General features: G+C 39.1%; 1 long non-coding RNA gene across 1 annotated transcript in view; it reads left to right on the forward strand.

Annotated features, from left to right (window-relative positions):
- LOC147914280 (uncharacterized) overlaps positions 1–18378 on the forward strand; it is a 194310-nt gene that overhangs the window by 157512 nt on the left and 18420 nt on the right. The window contains exon 2 of the long non-coding RNA XR_015555521.1: positions 5848–5981. This is a non-coding gene — a long non-coding RNA (uncharacterized LOC147914280). The remainder of the gene's footprint in view (positions 1–5847; positions 5982–18378) is intronic.

The following is an 18378-nucleotide window of genomic DNA, read 5'->3' on the forward strand; positions in this document are numbered from 1 at the left end:
AGGAGCAGCTTCATAGAGGACATGTGGGAGGAAAACTAGGGCAAATAATGCTATGAAAACCAAAGAAAGGGTCAGCTCCAAGGAGAATAAATACCTCCACCTAAAGAGTGGGTAGAGAATGGATCGGAAAGGAAGCTGACGACAGGGAGGTGAGTTAGGTACCCAATGCAATAAATCAGGTGATAAAGATGGAGGCCTAAAATAAGGCAGCATCTGGGAATGGACAGGAGGGACAGATAAAGTTTGAAGGAAAGAGTATTGAGAACAGAGACTGGTAATGAGATACCCTTTAGGGATGATGGAGAAATAGGAGCCCATGGAGGAGAGACTGAAAAGAAACATCTGAAGTAGTGAGAAAACCGGGAAGAGAGGAGCTAGGAAGTTAAATGAGTAAACTGTACGCAGAAGGAGTGGTCAGTAGTGTCAGATGTTGGTGACTTTGGCAGAAACAACAGCAATGGTGAAATAGGGACAGACAGCAGATTATAGGCAAGAGGGGAATGAAGTGGAGATGACTTTTTTTGGAAGCTTCACTAAGAAAAAAAGGAGAGAGTTATGGTAGCTAGAGGGAGATGTAGGACCAAGGTGTGACTTTTAAAATGGAAGAGAATTTTTTGTTTGTATAGCCTGAGAGGAAGTATCTAGTGTAAAGGGAGAGATGGAAGACAGAGGAGATGGGGTATGTGTTTTACATATTTGCTATAGGTTCCATCTTTACACATTTTTGTTATTATCCTCACTGACTCTTACCTTTGAAGCATTTTTCGATTCTCCTGCTGAAACTAATCCTAAATTAGACTGCAAGTATCAAATAGTGCCTAACCAAATCTGATCTGTCATTTCCACTTAGCAGGTTCTGATAGTTGGATTACTTTATCCCTTGGTTCAGGGATTCTTACTCTGGTGTTCACAGATCCCCCAGGTGTCCATAGATGGAATTATACTTTAATACAATTTATTTTCTTCATAATCATATCTATTTTGCTTTATGCTTTTAAAAACATCACTCTAAGAAGGGTCCTTTCGAAACTACCACCTTTCTTCTGCCTCCTTTTGATCACCCATTCACCTCCTCTGCTTTAGACTGGTCGATGAATCAGGGAAATTGATAGAACTGAAATGCCTCATGCTAGCAGTTCTCCAACGACGTGTAGGAATCACCTTGAGAAGGAGGCAAAATGACGGATTTCAAAAGCCCATATTTTGAAATCCTACCCTGTGTGAGCCTGATTTAGTACATTTCAGCAAAAGACCAAGAATCTGCATTTTTAAAACAAACTCTTCAGTTAATTTTGTTGCTGGTGACCTTTGGACAACATGAGGAAACATATTGCATGCCTTTCCTTGGCTTTTTTATTTTAGTGTATCCTAAATATGTTTCAGTTCTCTCAGACGTTTTCAGTGACTTTGGGAAATGTGAAGTCTTGAATATTAAACCTTTTCCAAATTTCCCAAGAGCAATGCTGCCATCTCTAATATTTACACACATGAACAAACCAACCTCCATTGGTGTTCACTTAAGTGTTCTGAGAGGCTCATCACATCACATCGAACAATATGTGAATCGCTGCAAATGAGAGAGGGGCCGTGTGTGTGGAGCCTTGAAGGATGGATGGAAAAGAGAAAGGTATTCTTTGAGAGGTATGGTTTTCAACTTTTGAAAATAGCAAGGTGTGTAAATACAAGAAATGAGTTTAAGAGAAGATAAAGTATAATAGATAATGATGTAGCCAGGAAAAAAAGCCTAAATAATACAATCAGCAATTTTTTCCTATGAAACAGCCACAAAATAAACCAGAAATTTCCTGTAATACCAAACCACTAGACAGATTTTCCAGGGGGTTGCTCCTCATACCTGCTCAAAATTTCAGGTGATCCCAAGAGATGTGGTTTGTAAAGATGTCCCACGATGAGGAGAGCTCATAATTGCAGCTCTCTGCCAATACTAATTTGAGCTTCAACTAATGAATGAATTTGCCAGATCTGATTAATGGTTCGAAGGAATAGTAGAGTCACTAATCTTCCAGATCTGGGAAGACCTTGAGTGGGGCTTTCATGTTTCTATCTTTCTGAGTTGAAGAAGGAACTCATCCTTCATCTCCAAGTAAGTTCTACAGGCTGGCTTCTATTCCCAGGTATGTCAAATTCCTGCCAACAAAACTGAAATGGAATATTTCGGTACTTTGTAGGTAATTGAGGTATTTTTAAACTAGGTTTAGAAGTGGAGCTAATCAGGACAGCAGAAGTAAAAGACATAAGTTCTGTCTCCAGAATCTGCACTTAAATAAAAGCCCACATTCCGGCCATAAAATGAGTTGAGTCTCTGCATCTATTTTTTTTTTCTTTTTGAGGAAGATTGGCCCTGAGCTAACAGTTGTTGCCAATCCTCCTCTTTTTCTTTTTTCTCCCCAAGGCCCCAGTACTTAGTTGTATATCCTAGTTGTAGTCTACGTCTTTTGACTTCTCAATAATCTTTGAGTACACTTGCAAAGACATGACAGATGCTATACCTAAGATCAAGCAGTCTCTGATCCTTTTGGTTCCCCAACAACGTCTATTTGATGGTGCTCACTGAGTGTTTTGGTTGGTCTAGTAGGTACCTGAAAGAGCTTTTATGTTTATTGGGAAAAAAGAATCAACAAGAGCACAAAGTACTACTTCTTTAGATCCAACAAAAGCATTTTGCTATGACAGCCACTAATGTACAGCAGCCACCAATTAAATCACATCAGCCAATGGATGGCGAGATGAAACAGGATACATTTCTGGTACATTTCTCTGATCTAATAGAGTTCAGAAAAATTTCAAGGTCATCATGTTGACAGGGTTCTTTTCTTATCAGATATTGGATGTAATTATTCATGAAGCGTTTTTTGGATTCATCTGCTTATCTGCCTTTTTCGACCAGGGAAATCTATATGCAGGACATGTTCTTCCCTTGTTCTTATGGCATAGCAGGACTCATTTTAATTGCATATTTAAAAAATAATTGTGAGTACAGAATACAATCATAGGCTCCTCTGGCAGACTCTTGGTTGCTACCCAATAGCCACTTGCCCACCCTTTCTTCTTGCTCACAGAGCCCTCCCCCTATTATAGATATGGAAAATGCCAGACACTTGTTTTCCTAGCTTTCCTTGCAGGCAGGCTAAGGGCATGTGACTATATCCTGGCTAGTGGGAACTGAAGGAGAAGTTTGCTCAGAAGATCTCTGAGGAAAGATTTTCTTCCTTAATAAGAGACTGATGTTTGAGAAGTGATCTCTTCCCTCTGTATTTACTCGCTTTAAACCCAGTTGTGTGAGGATGTGTGCTCATAGTTGTGGCAGCCATCCTTGATGATGAGAAAACCTAGCGAGTGATAGTGAAGTAAACTCAGTGCCTAGACATAGTTAAATTGCTCAGTTAACCCACTCTAGAAACATCTGCCTCTGGGCATCTTACTAAGTTCAGTTGAGTATTTGGTTACTTGTAGTCAAAATCTTCCTAACAATGCAATTATATTCTCTAGAAATTAGGGATAGTTTTCTTTCCTTCACTCATTCATTCAACAAATGTTTACTGAATATCTGCTAAAGGTTAGGCACTGGGGCTATCATGATGAGCATAATAGACATTGTTTCTGCACTTCAGGGAATTTCAGTGTAAGGGAGAGACAGACACTGGTTAGGGGCTGTAACACGTAATATTTAGCTTGATTTTGTTGGGGGTTTGTGGTCAGAGAAGGCTTCTCTGAGGAGGTGATGTTTGAGCTGCTATCTGAAGAATGAGTGGGAACCAACCAGGTGAAGAGAGTTGTTCTCATTGTGCTTGTGAAAATTAATTCAAAAATAATCCCATGAATGGATAAAGAAGATGTGGTATATATATGCAATGGAATACTACTCAGCCATAAAAAAAGACAAAATTGTGCCATTTGCAATAACATGGATGGACATCGAGGGTATTATGCTGAGCAAAATAAGCCAAACAGAGAAAGACAAACACCATATGATTTCACTCATATGTGGAAGATAAACAAACACATGGATAAGGAGAACAGATGAGTGGTTACCAGAGGGGAAGAGGGTGACAGGAGGGCGAAAGGGGTAACAGGGCACATATGTATGGTGATCAGATGAAAACTAGACTATTGGTGGTGAACAGAATGCAGTCCATGTAGAAACTGATATATAATAATCTACGCCTGAAATTTACACAATGTTGTAAACCAATATGACCTCAATAGAATAATTAAAAAAAAAAATCTGCTAAGAACTGATGAAGTCAATGAATAGCATCACAGGAGAAAGAAAAGTCACCCACAGCTGTAACACTGTGCAGCCAACTGTCTCCAGAATTGAGGTGACACATGGTGTTGACCAGGCATGATTCTTGTGGACCCTCAGCCTGATCTTCCTACCCACAGGCCCTCCACAAACCGTATTGTGATCATTTTTATAAATAGAAAACATCGTAGTGTTTGTGGTAGCTGAGGTCAGAGACACCAGTTTTCATTTGCACGTTGTGCTCATTATAAATGATCTAATAAATTATCCCTTTCGGCTAAGAATTTCCATAATTGGTTTCAGCCTGAGGGCACTTTTTTGTTTGTTTTTAAACATTCAGCCATTTTGATTTATGTGAATGTGAAAATATCTACATTTTTTTTTCTGCTGTTAATCCAATCTACAGAATATTATTTAGCACAAGGAAAACTCCAAAATAGCTGAACCTTTCCACTTATTTAGATTTCACCAAAGAGTCCCCAGGGTAGAATGAAAACATCTCCGAGCTAGGGTAATTTTACAAAAACTGCTTAGAGCTCAACAGCTATTTCTGTACTTTCGGAATTCTGTAAACATATGGGGGAAAATCTGTCCACAGTTATGCCGGAGCAGTGCCCGGGCCCTGAATTCTCCTATCGTTTCATTGTTGGGACGGTCTAGAGCCAGAGATTCAGTGTCTGTGTTGGAAAGGCCAGGGAGATTTTGCATCTTTCTACTTCTGCCCTGTTAGACAAAGTCTCCTGTCCTTTCTCCCCTGAAAAATATGGTTGTTTTCTTCCTCCCTCCATCCTCTTCTCCCTCCCTTCTTCCTCCCCCTCTTCCTTTCTTCCTTCCTTCTTTTCTTCTCTTCCTCCATTTTTCTTCCCTCCCTCTTTTCTTTCCTGATTTTATTTCCAGATATCTGTCTAATTTCTGCTAGCCCTGCTATTACATTCTCCTCTGACTGGGAATCACCATTATGAGTCATAGGCCAAGTATATTGTTTTTTGGGTGGTAATAGAATATTTTCTATTCTATTAAAAAGAGGTTGTCGTGATTAATGGCAGGAAAGATTTTGGTTTGTGGGTGACAAGAGGGAATGCAGAGAGGGAAGCTTGTCTTAACTCTCAAAGACATGGAGTATTTCTGAAGTAAAATACTCTTCATGTATGCCACGGTTTTAAATGATGACAACTCCACAATATCAGGCACTTTCCCCTTTTTGACCAGGGCATGTCACTGGGCCCTTCAGTGTGACCTCACACTTACACTTTCTGCCTTCAAATGAATTTATAAATAAGGCTTTTGACATATTTTCCAAATGAGGTTGTACACACAAGCGTACTGCTATAGAGGTCAAAAATGAATCCAAAGATGTCCATTCTACAGCTTTAAACTTGTATCCTTTTTACTGAGCCATACAATCTCTAATGAACCATGAAGTAATATTATTTATGAATATGTGATAATTTTATGAATATCACATTTATATTGCATTATATTTTAAAAATAAAAGTGTTGCATGTTTAGGGTAAATATCTAAAATATTTTGCAATTTTTTAAATCAAATGATAACATTTCCTCATTTTTTAATATTGTAGGAACTTAAAAAGAAGGACGTATTGTAAGCTTTTCTTCACCTTTGATCTTGCCTATTTTACCCAGGAAGGTATTCTTTTGGATTATGAACATAGGCTTCCTGATTATCTGAAATCTAGAAAGATACTGTTAGCAGGTAAGTGTAAATCTCATTAAATCAGGCTTTTCCTATTTGAATTTCAAAAATTCTGGACCTGTTGGGTATAACATTTACTCAGACAAAGTAATATTTATTGAGACAAGTAACGTTTCTTCCTCAATGTATTTCTTGCAATCTTATTATTCTTGAAACCTCAACACATGGCTCAATGCTTAGCATATAATAGGAGCTCACTAACAGTTGTTACAAGGAAAGTTTCAAGTGAGAGAAATGTATTCTAGAACTGGCTTTTTTCTTGAACCAAGAAAGACTCAAGGGAAACAAAAGGAATCCCAACTATGTACCTCAAATTTCTGAGTCCACAAGTTCATTTTTAGTGGCAGTATGAGTGGGACTTTTTTGGTTAAAATACATCTTTTACTATATAGGCTTTCTGTGATTTTAAATGTCTTTATAGTACTTAATAGAAATTACTTATATCTGCTTTACAAACTATGCAAATGATCCCTGAAAGTATAGTCTTTATATCTGCTTTACATTGTTCACTGGGCTTCAAGGAATAAAGCTGAATTTTTAAATAATGTAGCCTTTTCAGTAAGTCAGATACATTTATCAATATACTTCCAAATACTTGGTCTAGGAAGAAAAGAAAACACATGAAGATATGTTGAGCAAGAGTCTTTCTCAAAAGAAAGGGGATATTGTTTACATGAATTTGAAAATTTGGCATAGCTTACCCATCGTTGATGTCTACAAGACCTTCAGCCTTAAAACCAGCTCCAAGTTACTGGATAGAAAACGTACAAAAATCAGTGTGTTTCTATTCACAAACAATGAACTATCTGAAAAAGAAATTAAGAAAAACTCCCATTGACAATAGCAACAAAAAGAATAAAAACTGAGGAATAAACTTAGCCAAAGAGGTATATGCTGGAGACTTATATGCTGAAAATTGTAAAACATTGATGGAAGAAATTGAAGGAGACATAAATGGAAAGACATTCCATGTTTATGGATTGGAAGAATTAATATTGTTAAAATTGTCCGTACAACCCAGAGGAATGTACAGATTCAATGCAGCCCTACCAAAATCCCAATGCCATTCTTTACAATAATAGAAAAAGCAATTCTAAAACTCACATGGAACTACAAAAGACTCCAAATAGCCGAAGCAATCTTGAGCGAGAAGAACAAAGCTGGAGGCATCACACTTCCTGATTTCAAATTATAATACAAAGCTATAGTAATCAAAACAGGATGGTACAGGCATAAAAACAGATATATAGAACAATGAGAGAGAATAGGGAGTCCAGAAATAAATCCATGCATCTTCAACAAGGGTGCCAAGAACACACAATGGGGAAAGGACAGGTTCTTCAATAAATGGTGCTGGGAAAACTGGATATCCACGTATAGAAGAATGAAATTGGACCCTTATCTCACACCACATACAAAAATCAACTCAAAATTGATTAAAGACTTAAACATAAGACCTGAAACAGTAAAACTACTAGAAGAAAACATAGGGAAAAGCTTCTCAATATTGGTCTGGGTAGTGATTTTTTGGATAAGACCCCAGAAGCACAGACAACAAAAGCAAAAAAAGACAAGTGGGATTGCATCAAGCTAAAAGCTTCTGCACAACAAAGGAAACAATCAACAAAGTGAAAAGCATGGGAGAAATATTTGCAAACCATATATCTGATAAGAGATTAATATTCAAAATATATGAGGAACTCAAACAACTCAGTAGCAAAAAAACAAATAACCTGATTTAAAAATGAGAAAGAACTGAATAGATGTTTCTCAAAAAAAGAAATGCAAATGTCCAACAGGTGTATGAAAAGGCGCTCAACCTCACTAATCATCAAAGAAATAGAAATCAAAACCACAATGAGATATCACCTCACACCTGTTAGGATGGCTGTTATCAAAAAGGCAAAAAATAACAAGTGTTGCTGAGGACCTTGGAGAAAAGGGAACCTTTGTACACTATTGGTGGGAATGTTAAATTGGTACAGCCATTACAGAAAACAGTATGGAGGTTCCTCAAAAAATTAAAAATAGAACTATCATATGATCCAGCGATTCTTCTTCTGGGTATATATCTAAAGGAAATGAAACCATAATCTCAGAGATATCTGCACTACCATGTTCATTGCAGCATTATTCGCAATAGCCAAGATATGGAAACTACCCAAGTGTCTATTGAGAAATAATGTATAAAGAAAATGTGGTATATGCATTGGAATTTTTTCAACCTTAAAAAGGAAGGGTATCCTCCTATTTGTAACAGTATAGATGAACTTATAGGGCATTAAGCTAAGCGAAATAAGCCAGTCACAGAAAGATAAATACTACATGATCTCACTTATATATGGAATCTAAAATAGTTCAACTCATAGAAGTGCAGAGTAGAATCATGGTTGCCAGGGTTTGAGGGGTGGGGAAAGTGGGGAGATATTGGTCAAATGATACAAAGTATCAGTTATGCAAGATGAATAAGTTCTGGAGATCTAATGTGCAGCATGGTAACTCCAGTTAACAATACTGTATTTTATATATGTATATAAACACATGCCCTGATATTTTATATATATATATGTATATCTAAAATTTGCTAAAATGGTATATTTTAAATGTTCTCACCACATTAAAAAAAGGGTAACTATGTGAGGTGATAGATATGTTAATTAGCTTGATTGTGGTGATCATTTCACAATGTGTATATATATCAAAACATCAAATTGTACACCTTAAATATATACACTTTTTATTTGTCAATTACACCTCAATAGAGTTAAAAAAACAAAAAATAACCCCAGGGACACATTGACCAGCTGACTCTTGTGTTGAATCCCAGAATATCAAAAACCAACTAAAAATATTTATTAAAATTACTATTTTTGCCTTATCTCTATATCTATGTATCTCTCTATTCATAGATATATGTTTATCCATCTCAACTTTTCTTTCTTTCTTTCTACCTATCTGTGTATCTCTCTATCTCTCTATCTATCTATATAGATACATACTTGAAACCAATAACAATACCATATATGGAAATCTAAAACAAAAAGAAATCTTAAAAAAATTCTTTATATCAGAAAGGATACAATCTAATATTGTTGCATTTTGTCATGATTTTTTAATGCATTTATTCTAGAAGGACCTCCTCTGCAGCAGGCGCTGAGATGTGGGCAATAAGAGTGATAAATGCTATTGAGGCAGAGGTGTCAGCATGGTGCACAGAGGAAGTAGATTTTGAATCAGGTATTTTATAGGAGTTTCCCTGGAAGGCAGGAAGGGAAAAACATTTTAGGTTGAGCAAAGTTGATGAAAATATGAAAGAGCACAACATTTTCCAAGAACACTGAGAACTTTGGGTGACCTGAATGGAGGATGTTTTTAATGGAGAAGGTGAGAGGTGATGCTGCAAAAAGAGGTTCACATCAGAATTTGGAGGACCTATGGGCTATGCTAAGGAATTTGTGGCTTATTTTTGGGGCCGCTCCAATTATAAGCTGCATACATGACTGTCTTTTCACTGTTGAATCCACAGTGATTATCATGGGGCGTTGCACATCACAGGTACTTGATAAGTGTTGATTATATGAACAGATAGGTACCTTTAGAAAGAGAAATGACAGGATCAGATCTGTGTTTTATTTAGTTAGACAAGGAAAGAAAATTTTAGAGAGCATTTACGTAGCAAGTAGGAGCAGCTCTCAAGCAATAATGGTGGGAATTGGAAGACAAATACCCCAGCTGCCTCATACTCCTCAGCAGTGATGAACCTCAGTTGCTCACAGTGGTAACATATTCGCTAAAATACCCTGTATTGGTTTCCTTCCTTTTCTGTTTCACTTCCTTACTTCCTCATGAGTGTTTCCTGGGCTTTTCTTGCAAATAGACTGCCCTCACTTGCATCATTATCTCAAGTTCGGCTTTTGGGAGAATCCAATTCAAGACAGAGTCAGCTGGTCATTGTAATGATCTATAGAGAGATTGTTCGAGTCTCAACTAAAGTAGTGACTACAGAAAATGTGGTAGGCAGAATTCCCCCCCATAATCCCTCCAACACATCCCCTGGTGTACACGTACCTTCTCCCAGTTATTTCATCAAGCATTTATTTTGGTACTTCTATGAAGGGATTTTGCAGAAATAATTAAGGTCCCAAATTAGTTAACTTTAAGAAAGGGAGATTATCTCGAGTGAGCCAACCTAATCAAATGATTCCTAAAAAAGGACTAGGATCTTCCTGGTGAGAGAGATTCAAAGTGTGAGAGGAGTTTGATATGAGGGAGATTCTCCATTGCTAGCTTTGAAGATGGAGGGGCCATGTGGCATGGAGTGTGGGCCTCTGAGAGCTGAGAGCTGCCCCCAGCTGACCACCAACAGGGAAATGGGATCTCAGTTCTGCAACCGCAAGGAACTGGATTCTGTCAACAACATGAAAGAGCTTGGAAGCAGATACTTTCCCAGAGCCTTCAGATGAGAACATCTTAGCTAACTCAGCTAACCCATTCCCAGACTTCTTACCAAGGAAATTGTGAGATAATAAATTGTGTTATTTTAAACTGCTAAATTTTTTGGTAATTTTGTTATGCAACTATAGAAAACTAATACCAAAAGAAAGGTATTAGTTTAATATACAGATAGAAGTCAAGTGTTAAAATTGCTAGGATTTGGTGGCTGTGTGGAGTGATTGAAAGACAAAAAGAGAAATGACTTTAAGGTTCTAGTCTAGGTTCATAATAATGCCATTAATGTAATAGAAAATACGTAAACAGGAATCTTTCTAGAGTAAGAAGTTTTTTCTTGAGTTTTCCATGTTTGAAATGAAAATGTCTAATAAACAATTGAAATATAATCCAAAGCTCAGGGAAGATTCTGAATCTGCAGCGTAAACATTAGGAAGTCATTGGCATATATTGAATGTCAAAGCCGAGGGAGAGGGTGCAAGAGCTGACGTGCCTGATGTCAAGAAGTTCTTCACTGGTCAGCTTCTGATTTTTGATAACAGGGCTTTCTTGAGTGAGGAAGGTACTACAGGGTACTTATGGAAATGGGAATATATTAGATAATGCATTTTCTTAATATTGTGTTCCATCTTATTTACAATAAAGTAATTTTAATATTCTGGCTTAGGAAGTAGGGTATGGATGGCAAATAGATGGCTCTAAAACCACTATTCCCCAATTCTGAGGATAGGGATATTGGGGCATCGATGGCAGATATTACTAATCAAGCTGATCATTTCTCCTCAGAACCAGTCTCTTTTTCAACTCAGTGCTCCAGGCAGCAACTAGTTGATTGTAGTATGCACACATTTGCCATCCAGGGTTAGTTTCAAAACCATATGTATTTAGTAACAAATACATTGAGTTGAAAAGAGCTGTTTGTTTTTTTTTTAAAGAATTTGTTTCTGTTTTTCTTATAAATGATGTTTTCTCATCTGTCTTTATAATACTGAATGATATTGGTTGGCCTCTGGAGGAAATTATTAAGACAGCAAAAAGTGGTTCTTGCAGCCCATATACTCCCTGGGTAACAAACTTTGCAAAGCTAAATTTAAGTGTTAGGAAAAAAGTATAAATAGGGATTTCATTCAGTTCTTCAAATGAAGCTGAATGGTATTATGTTCACAAGTCATAAAGGTCAAATATTATAAATTCTAGTTCCTATTCTGGAAACTAGGGGCAGTTCTTGCAGTTCCAAGAATGATGGCATAAAGGTGAGAGCCAACGTAAATGCACAGGAATTGATCTCTTTCCAGCAAAAAATGGTTAAGAGTTGCACAAAGTCATGCATGTTAATCCTCCATTTGTTGTCCCATCCTGCCACATCATCTTGGAAGACACTGAAAACTCTAGAACACTGCCTGAGACACAATTTATATGACCCAGCCTGAAAAAAGCTTAGGCAACTTCGTTTCTGGATCACAGGGTGTTAACATATTAGTCAACCCATAAAAGCTCCCACTGATTTATATGGAGTTGTATCATTGCATCACAGGTGGAGGGGCCTAAATTGTTTTTGGAGAAATATAGGGCTCTGTCTTTAGGATCATGACCCATGAGTCACACCCAGGATTCCCAAAGCCAAGGCCAGTGGGGACATGGAAGAACTTGGCTTAGACACAGGGATATGACTCATTAGAAAAGATGAACTCGTTTTGAAAAATAACAAGAACCACCTTCTATTCTCTGCATACCTACCTTCTTTCCGTAACTCTCGCCCCCCCCCCACACACAAAAGCAACCTAGCATATTTGGAAGTGTTTATGAGATATATAAACATTATTATCATTATTTACTTTTAGAGATCTTGGTCCATTTTGCTATTGGAAGTGGTGGTCAGAGTTATCCTTTGGACAAAACGTTGACAAAATGACACTTTCTCTAATTTAAAAAAAAACACTTGCCAAATTGATACACTAAATTGAGTAAAGTTGTGATAAATTCATATGATGTGATATCCAGGCCCAACTTCCTAATCATTTAAGGGACTCTGATTAGTAATTTATGAAACCCATTTACAACAAGTCCAAGGTAATTGTTGACTTACTACTATAAATGCAGTGATGGGTGACCCACAGGCAGAGTGACATCTCAGGTGTGAGCAGTGGTGGCTGTCACATCATATTCCCATGTGCATGCAAGGGAAAGCTTGCACTCTCTGAAAAGGTAAGGCATATGAGGTTTGGGCCAAAAGGAACAGTGCTATGATTTCAGGCTGCCAAAACGCTTCTTTTGTGACTTTCAAAAATTAATTGTAATATTTTAATATTATTTTTGAAATTTAATATTTTAATATTAATCCATTTCCATGACTGCCAAATTTCATTCTAAATGTATCTGAGAAACTGTAATTCTGATTATCAAAGACTTTCCATTCCCTTCTTCTATTTTTGGATTTCAGGCCTAGAAATGTCACTTTGCAAAAAGAAGTGAAAAATCTAGCCTACAAGAAAGATGAAAATTACTCGAGAATGAGTGGAGACGTATCTGACATTCTGGAAATTAGTTCAGTTCAAATCTTCTCCTCCCTTAGCTAAGCTAGGTGAGGAGCTGGTCTCAAGAACAACCACCTCGTGTGCTTGCCAGAGCTTGGAGCTTGACCTCAGCCTCATTCCCTGCTGACCCCTGCAGTACCCACCGTGCCTCCGTTAACTACACAAGGGGAGGCATTTTCTTCCTTTGCCATTCCTTTGCTCCCCAAGAAGAGGTTCTGATCTTCTCTCTTGCAGTGCTTTCTCCTTTATATAACTTTTAAGCCCACCTGTCATTCTTCCCATCTCTACCTGAAACGTCCTAATTCATGTGCCACCACCATCCTGCCTGAATGATTGCTCCAGATTGTCCCTGCTTCTGCCATTTGCCACCATGGGCCATTCTACTCCCAGAAGCCAGAAACATAGTTTAAAAAGCAAACATGATAGTGTCTTCCCTATTTTATTTTATTTTTATTTTTCTTGTGAGGAAGATCAGCCCTGAGCTAACATCTGATGCCAATCCTCCTCTACTTCCATCCCCAGGAAGTGCCCATCTTCCTCTGCTTTATATGGGACGCCACCACAGCATGGCTCGACAAGCAGTGTGTCGGTGCGCGCCCGGGATCCGAACCAGCGAACCCCGGGCCGCAGCAGAGTGGGCACACTTAACCGCTTGCACCACCAGGCCGGCCCCAGTGTCTTCCCTATTTTAAACCACAAGTGACTTTACGTTACCTTCAGCATAGCCTACAAGGCCTAGGTGACCAGCCTCTCCAGCCACACCAGACTTCAGTCATTTCCTCAGAAGCCAGTTCCCACCACAGGGCCTTGGTACATGCTACTTCCTCCCTGAGCATGCAGACCATTCATGTGCTCTGCCTTCAGCTCTGATAGAGCCTACAGTGCTTAGCCCTGTGGGGGTTCGTTGTTTCATGTCTGCCTTCACGGCTGGACTAGGGGTGCTGTGAGCATAGGAAGAGCTTGTCTGTTCCCAGGGCCTAGAGTCTGCTAGATAGTAGGCGCTCAATAATGACTTGCTGAGTGCTTCCTAGAAATGTGTTAATTGTTGTTTTCTGATCGTAGGATATCCTTATTTGATCATTTCTACCAAAGTGGTTGCTTATATTTTTACTTAGAATTTCACTTGGATCATAAATTATCTCTTTTCATCTTCTCAGCCTTTGCATGCTGTTTCTCCTCCGCCAGGACCAACACTGCTCTACCTCTCCATTTTAAGCAGTGAAGATGAGTTTCAGGAATATATTTCCTCAGGGCTTCTATAGACTTTTGCTTGTGCATAGCTAAGTGTCCTTTGGGCCCTCAATAAATATTTGTTGGATGAATGGATGGATGGATGGGTGGGTGAGTAGCAGACAGATATACTGATGGATGGTGCTCTGCAGTTGTGGATAATTTCCTTCATTTGTTTATCTCTAAACTGTTTTCCCCTGTCTGTGAATGAATAGTTAAATCCCTATTCTCCAGGGAAACTGTCAGGCAAAGCGTTCACTAGTGCCTGCAAAATAACTAAAACAAGAAATATCAGCAGAAGACTTTATCCTCAAGGCAGTTTTTAGAAGAATGAATTACTTTGTGTTTCTAAATACTTAAAGGGTCCTCAAGGAAAAATTCTGTGAATAAAACTCAATGACAAGATCACCATTCTAGACCCCTACTTATTGCTGTGTACAATTCTTCAGCTCCCCTTTTACTTTGTATATTTTGAGCAAGATTGAAAACAAATCTCTCTCCCTCTCCTTCTAATTATATGAATCTTCATATCACCAGAGTGATGCTGAGAACTTCAGCCTGTTCTACCTGGCTTCCCTCTGCAATTTATGATGAAATCTTACTTGCGAGTGACTTGCGGGGCCTCCTCCCTTTCTCTCCTCTGGTTTCCAAGGTAGCAGACCCTCGGCTCCCTTCAGACCCGGACACCCCAGTTCAGTCTCACTTGGCATTTCCCAGTTTCTAAGTGAGGTTACGGATACACATTGAGCCCAGAACTCATTGCTTTTTTGGAAAGGGCAAAATAAGAGAGGGGATTTTCCATATTCACATTTTTCCACAGAAATGTATTCATAAGCTTTAAACTTGCCCAGGCTATGTTAATGTATGTGGTTGGCTTCTGTGCCAATTTTCATTGTGAATAAGATGCTAAATAAAAGAGTTCTTGTCTTTCCCTTCCCTCCTCCCCTACCGTAATTTTGAGTTCATAAGACCATTTTGTAAGTGAATCAGGTCTTAGGAGAGGATCAGAAACGATGTTGTTCTTTCAGCCGCTTACAGTGTTTGCTTTAAACCCTTGATAGGAACATGGGGCTGTGACAGCAGCGGCTGAGGTAAACAGATGACTTTATATATAATGCTTTTTACAAGGTGGTTCAGTTCATTTCTAACCTTGGTCTTGGCGTCATGGAATGAGCCAGGGAAATTCCACCCCTTAACCCTACCCTGCATCTCCTCTCTTCAAGGGCAAGGAAAGGTCCATTTGCCTGTGGTTTCACAGCCTTTCCCTGCAGTAGAGCTGCCATAGTGCTGCACCCCCAAATACCAGAGAACCCCCATAGTGTCAGCAGGTGGTATTATTAGTAGTATTATTTTAACCAAGTGACTGTGAATATTCACAATAAAAGTAGCAACCTTTATGAGCCATGAGCTGGCATGTCCTAGCATGTCCTGGTTGTCAAGTTTCAGTGCATTTTCGTTCAAAAGTTCCCTGCCTGTGTTTATTACTGGTCACACCACACCTCCTGGGACTGTCTTTGTGGCTTTTGCTCAGCTGCTGACTCAAATTGCAGAAGACATGGGTGATAGTGGGGGGAGGACTGCAAGATGCTGGCCTGAAGAAACAGCCCCAGTGGCTTCAGACTTCTGAGACTTTGAACCTTCCCACCCCACCCTTTCCCTGGAAGGTTCCATAATACCAACTAGCCAAGAATAGGTAGGTCTAGAGGGGCATTAACATAAGTAGTACCATGAGGACCAGAATCCCTTGATATAAGGGAGAGAACGTGGACTTTCTGTCGGAGAAGCCTGGATTTAAATTCCAGTCCTCGAAGGAAATAGCTAGTTCCCTGCTCTGGGCCCTTGGGCAAGTTCTTCAGCCCTTGATTTCTTCATCTACAAAACAACAATAATAATAGTATCCATCTTAGAGGGTTGTGTAAAGATTATATGAGAAAATGATAGTGCAATGCACAGTCCATGGTCTGGTACATGGCAAGATGCAATATTATTATTATTACTGTTAGCTATTATGAGCATTATTTATAATTAATTAATTAATACTATATTAAGTAGTGATGTAAAATCAGAATACACGTTTATACTCATAATCCATAATTATTAAGTATTAATAATAATAATAGATATTAGTATTATACAGTGATTAATCTGGCAGAGCCTCTTTTTCTTCATCTGGAAAGCAGAGATATTAACATGGACACGGAAAAACCCTGACTTTGTAGGTTTTTTGTGACGATGAATAAATGGCTTCACACAGTGCTGACCCATCAGCTTGTAACAAAGGACCGCTTTTTTTAATGTGAGGTTCGTATGTCCTTCTCAGGCTCTCTAGGAAGGAATACATCGTTTGCTTGTCAGCAAGTGTGGCTGTCTCATTCCAGCCTGTGGAAATGTGGCACTTTCAATGCTGCCTAAAAATGATGGCTGCCTGAGTGACCTCAGAGGTGGGTCTCAGGCCTGGAGACATGCAGGTGTGAGGCTGGGTGGTCGGCCCAGTCTCCAGGAGAAGAAGAACCCTCAGCCTTGCATGTCCCAATCCAGGCCCGGCTCCATGGATTCTGCCTGGCAGACTGGTGGACACAAGGGTACAAGCTGCAGTCTATACCACCAGGCACCCAGGAGGAATAGCCTGAATGCTGAGTGCACCTGGGGGGCCCGCCTCTCCCTGTCACCTTCCTGCCTCAGGGAGAGACACAGGTGGAAGGTGGAAGCCTGGATCTTTCTGGTAGACTTGTAAGGACCAGACTGGCTCCTTCATAGTTTTCCTGTTCCTTTAATTCAGGTGCATGGATCTTTGACAGTCTGGTGCTGCCTGTGAACTCCTTCCTGAGGAATGTTTTAAATCCATAAAATACAGTATTTGGGATTACAAAGGAAACTATATATCAAAAACTTTTTTAATTGTAATATGTAATAGATGTTTTTCTGTAATAGTCCATTATATAGCAAGATCTAGCAGGGGGCCTAAAAACTATCATAATTTCGAAGTAGTGATAAGTGAAAATGGTATTAGGGTATCTCTGTAATATAAAAATATCTATGATTTCTATTAGGACAAAGTTATGGGTCCTACTAATGCTACTTTGGTGTGTTGCCTACTTTTAGAATTAAAGTGCTACATTTCATTCAGAGATTAGTACAAACAAGGTGAAATTTTCTTCCTGTCCAGGTTTACAGACCCCATGCAAGGAGCCCTGCTTAAGCCCACCTTGCTCAGCTGATCTGCTAGCCTTTGTGCTATTGGAGAACCTGGCCCTAATTTCACATTGTCCTGCCACCTCATTTTCACCATAGTCTCCAGTACAACCTCTGCATGCTCTCTGACCTTCACGTAGTACCCCTGGACCATTTACCCTGGTCACGTGAGATTTGTCTTTGCAATCCCAGGGTTTGATAGCAGAACATTCCATTTTAGCCAGTTGAAGAAGCTGGACTGATTTCTAAAGCTGTGCACCAAAATCATGTGAAGCACTTGCTGGGGTCCATATTTCTGTCTCAGCACCCTCAATCTGAGTTACTGAATGCAAGGAGGACCTTGGTTTCCATTTTAAAGAACTCCTCAAATGCTTCTGAGGCAGGTGCTCTTTGAACAAAATAGTACTTCTGCTAAGGAACAAGCCTTTTCCAGCTTGGAAAATATTATTTTATTATTCTGTATTCTGAGCGAGAGATGAATGGACAGCCAGTGTGCAGAGGTATGATACACAAACAGAGATGCAGCTGCAAAAGTGAGGAAGGAAGAAAGGATGAAAGGAAAGAAAGGTGGAAGAAAGGTGATAGAAAGAGGGAGAGAGGGAGGGAGGAAGGAAGGAAGGAAGAGAAAAAGATGTCTTGAGTGCTATTAAACCTATGGGAAAAGAAATTTTTATCAGCAGAATCCAGAGATAAATATAAAATCAGCAAGAATAAGGATGGATTGATTTTGAAATTCAACAAATATTTATTGTCTGCTTACTGTGTTCCAGGGCAGGGGTTGTAAACTCAAAGCACATAGAGGAACCAGGCAAGAAGGTGCTGATCTGAGGGTCAGAGCCCTCTCTGTCTTCTGTTTACCCACTTTGAAGCACACAGTTCTGCTGTGTAAGTAGAACAGCAAGCTAAGTGTTAGCAATTCATGCCATCAAACCTTAGTTCATGGTGGCAGGGATGGCCACTGTGCAAAACTGAAGAGTACATGTCCGTCAGGT

The sequence above is a fragment of the Ceratotherium simum genome, chromosome 21, assembly GCF_057802395.1.
Source record: "Ceratotherium simum simum isolate JZ-2026a chromosome 21, ASM5780239v1, whole genome shotgun sequence".
Taxonomy (NCBI): domain Eukaryota; kingdom Metazoa; phylum Chordata; class Mammalia; order Perissodactyla; family Rhinocerotidae; genus Ceratotherium; species Ceratotherium simum.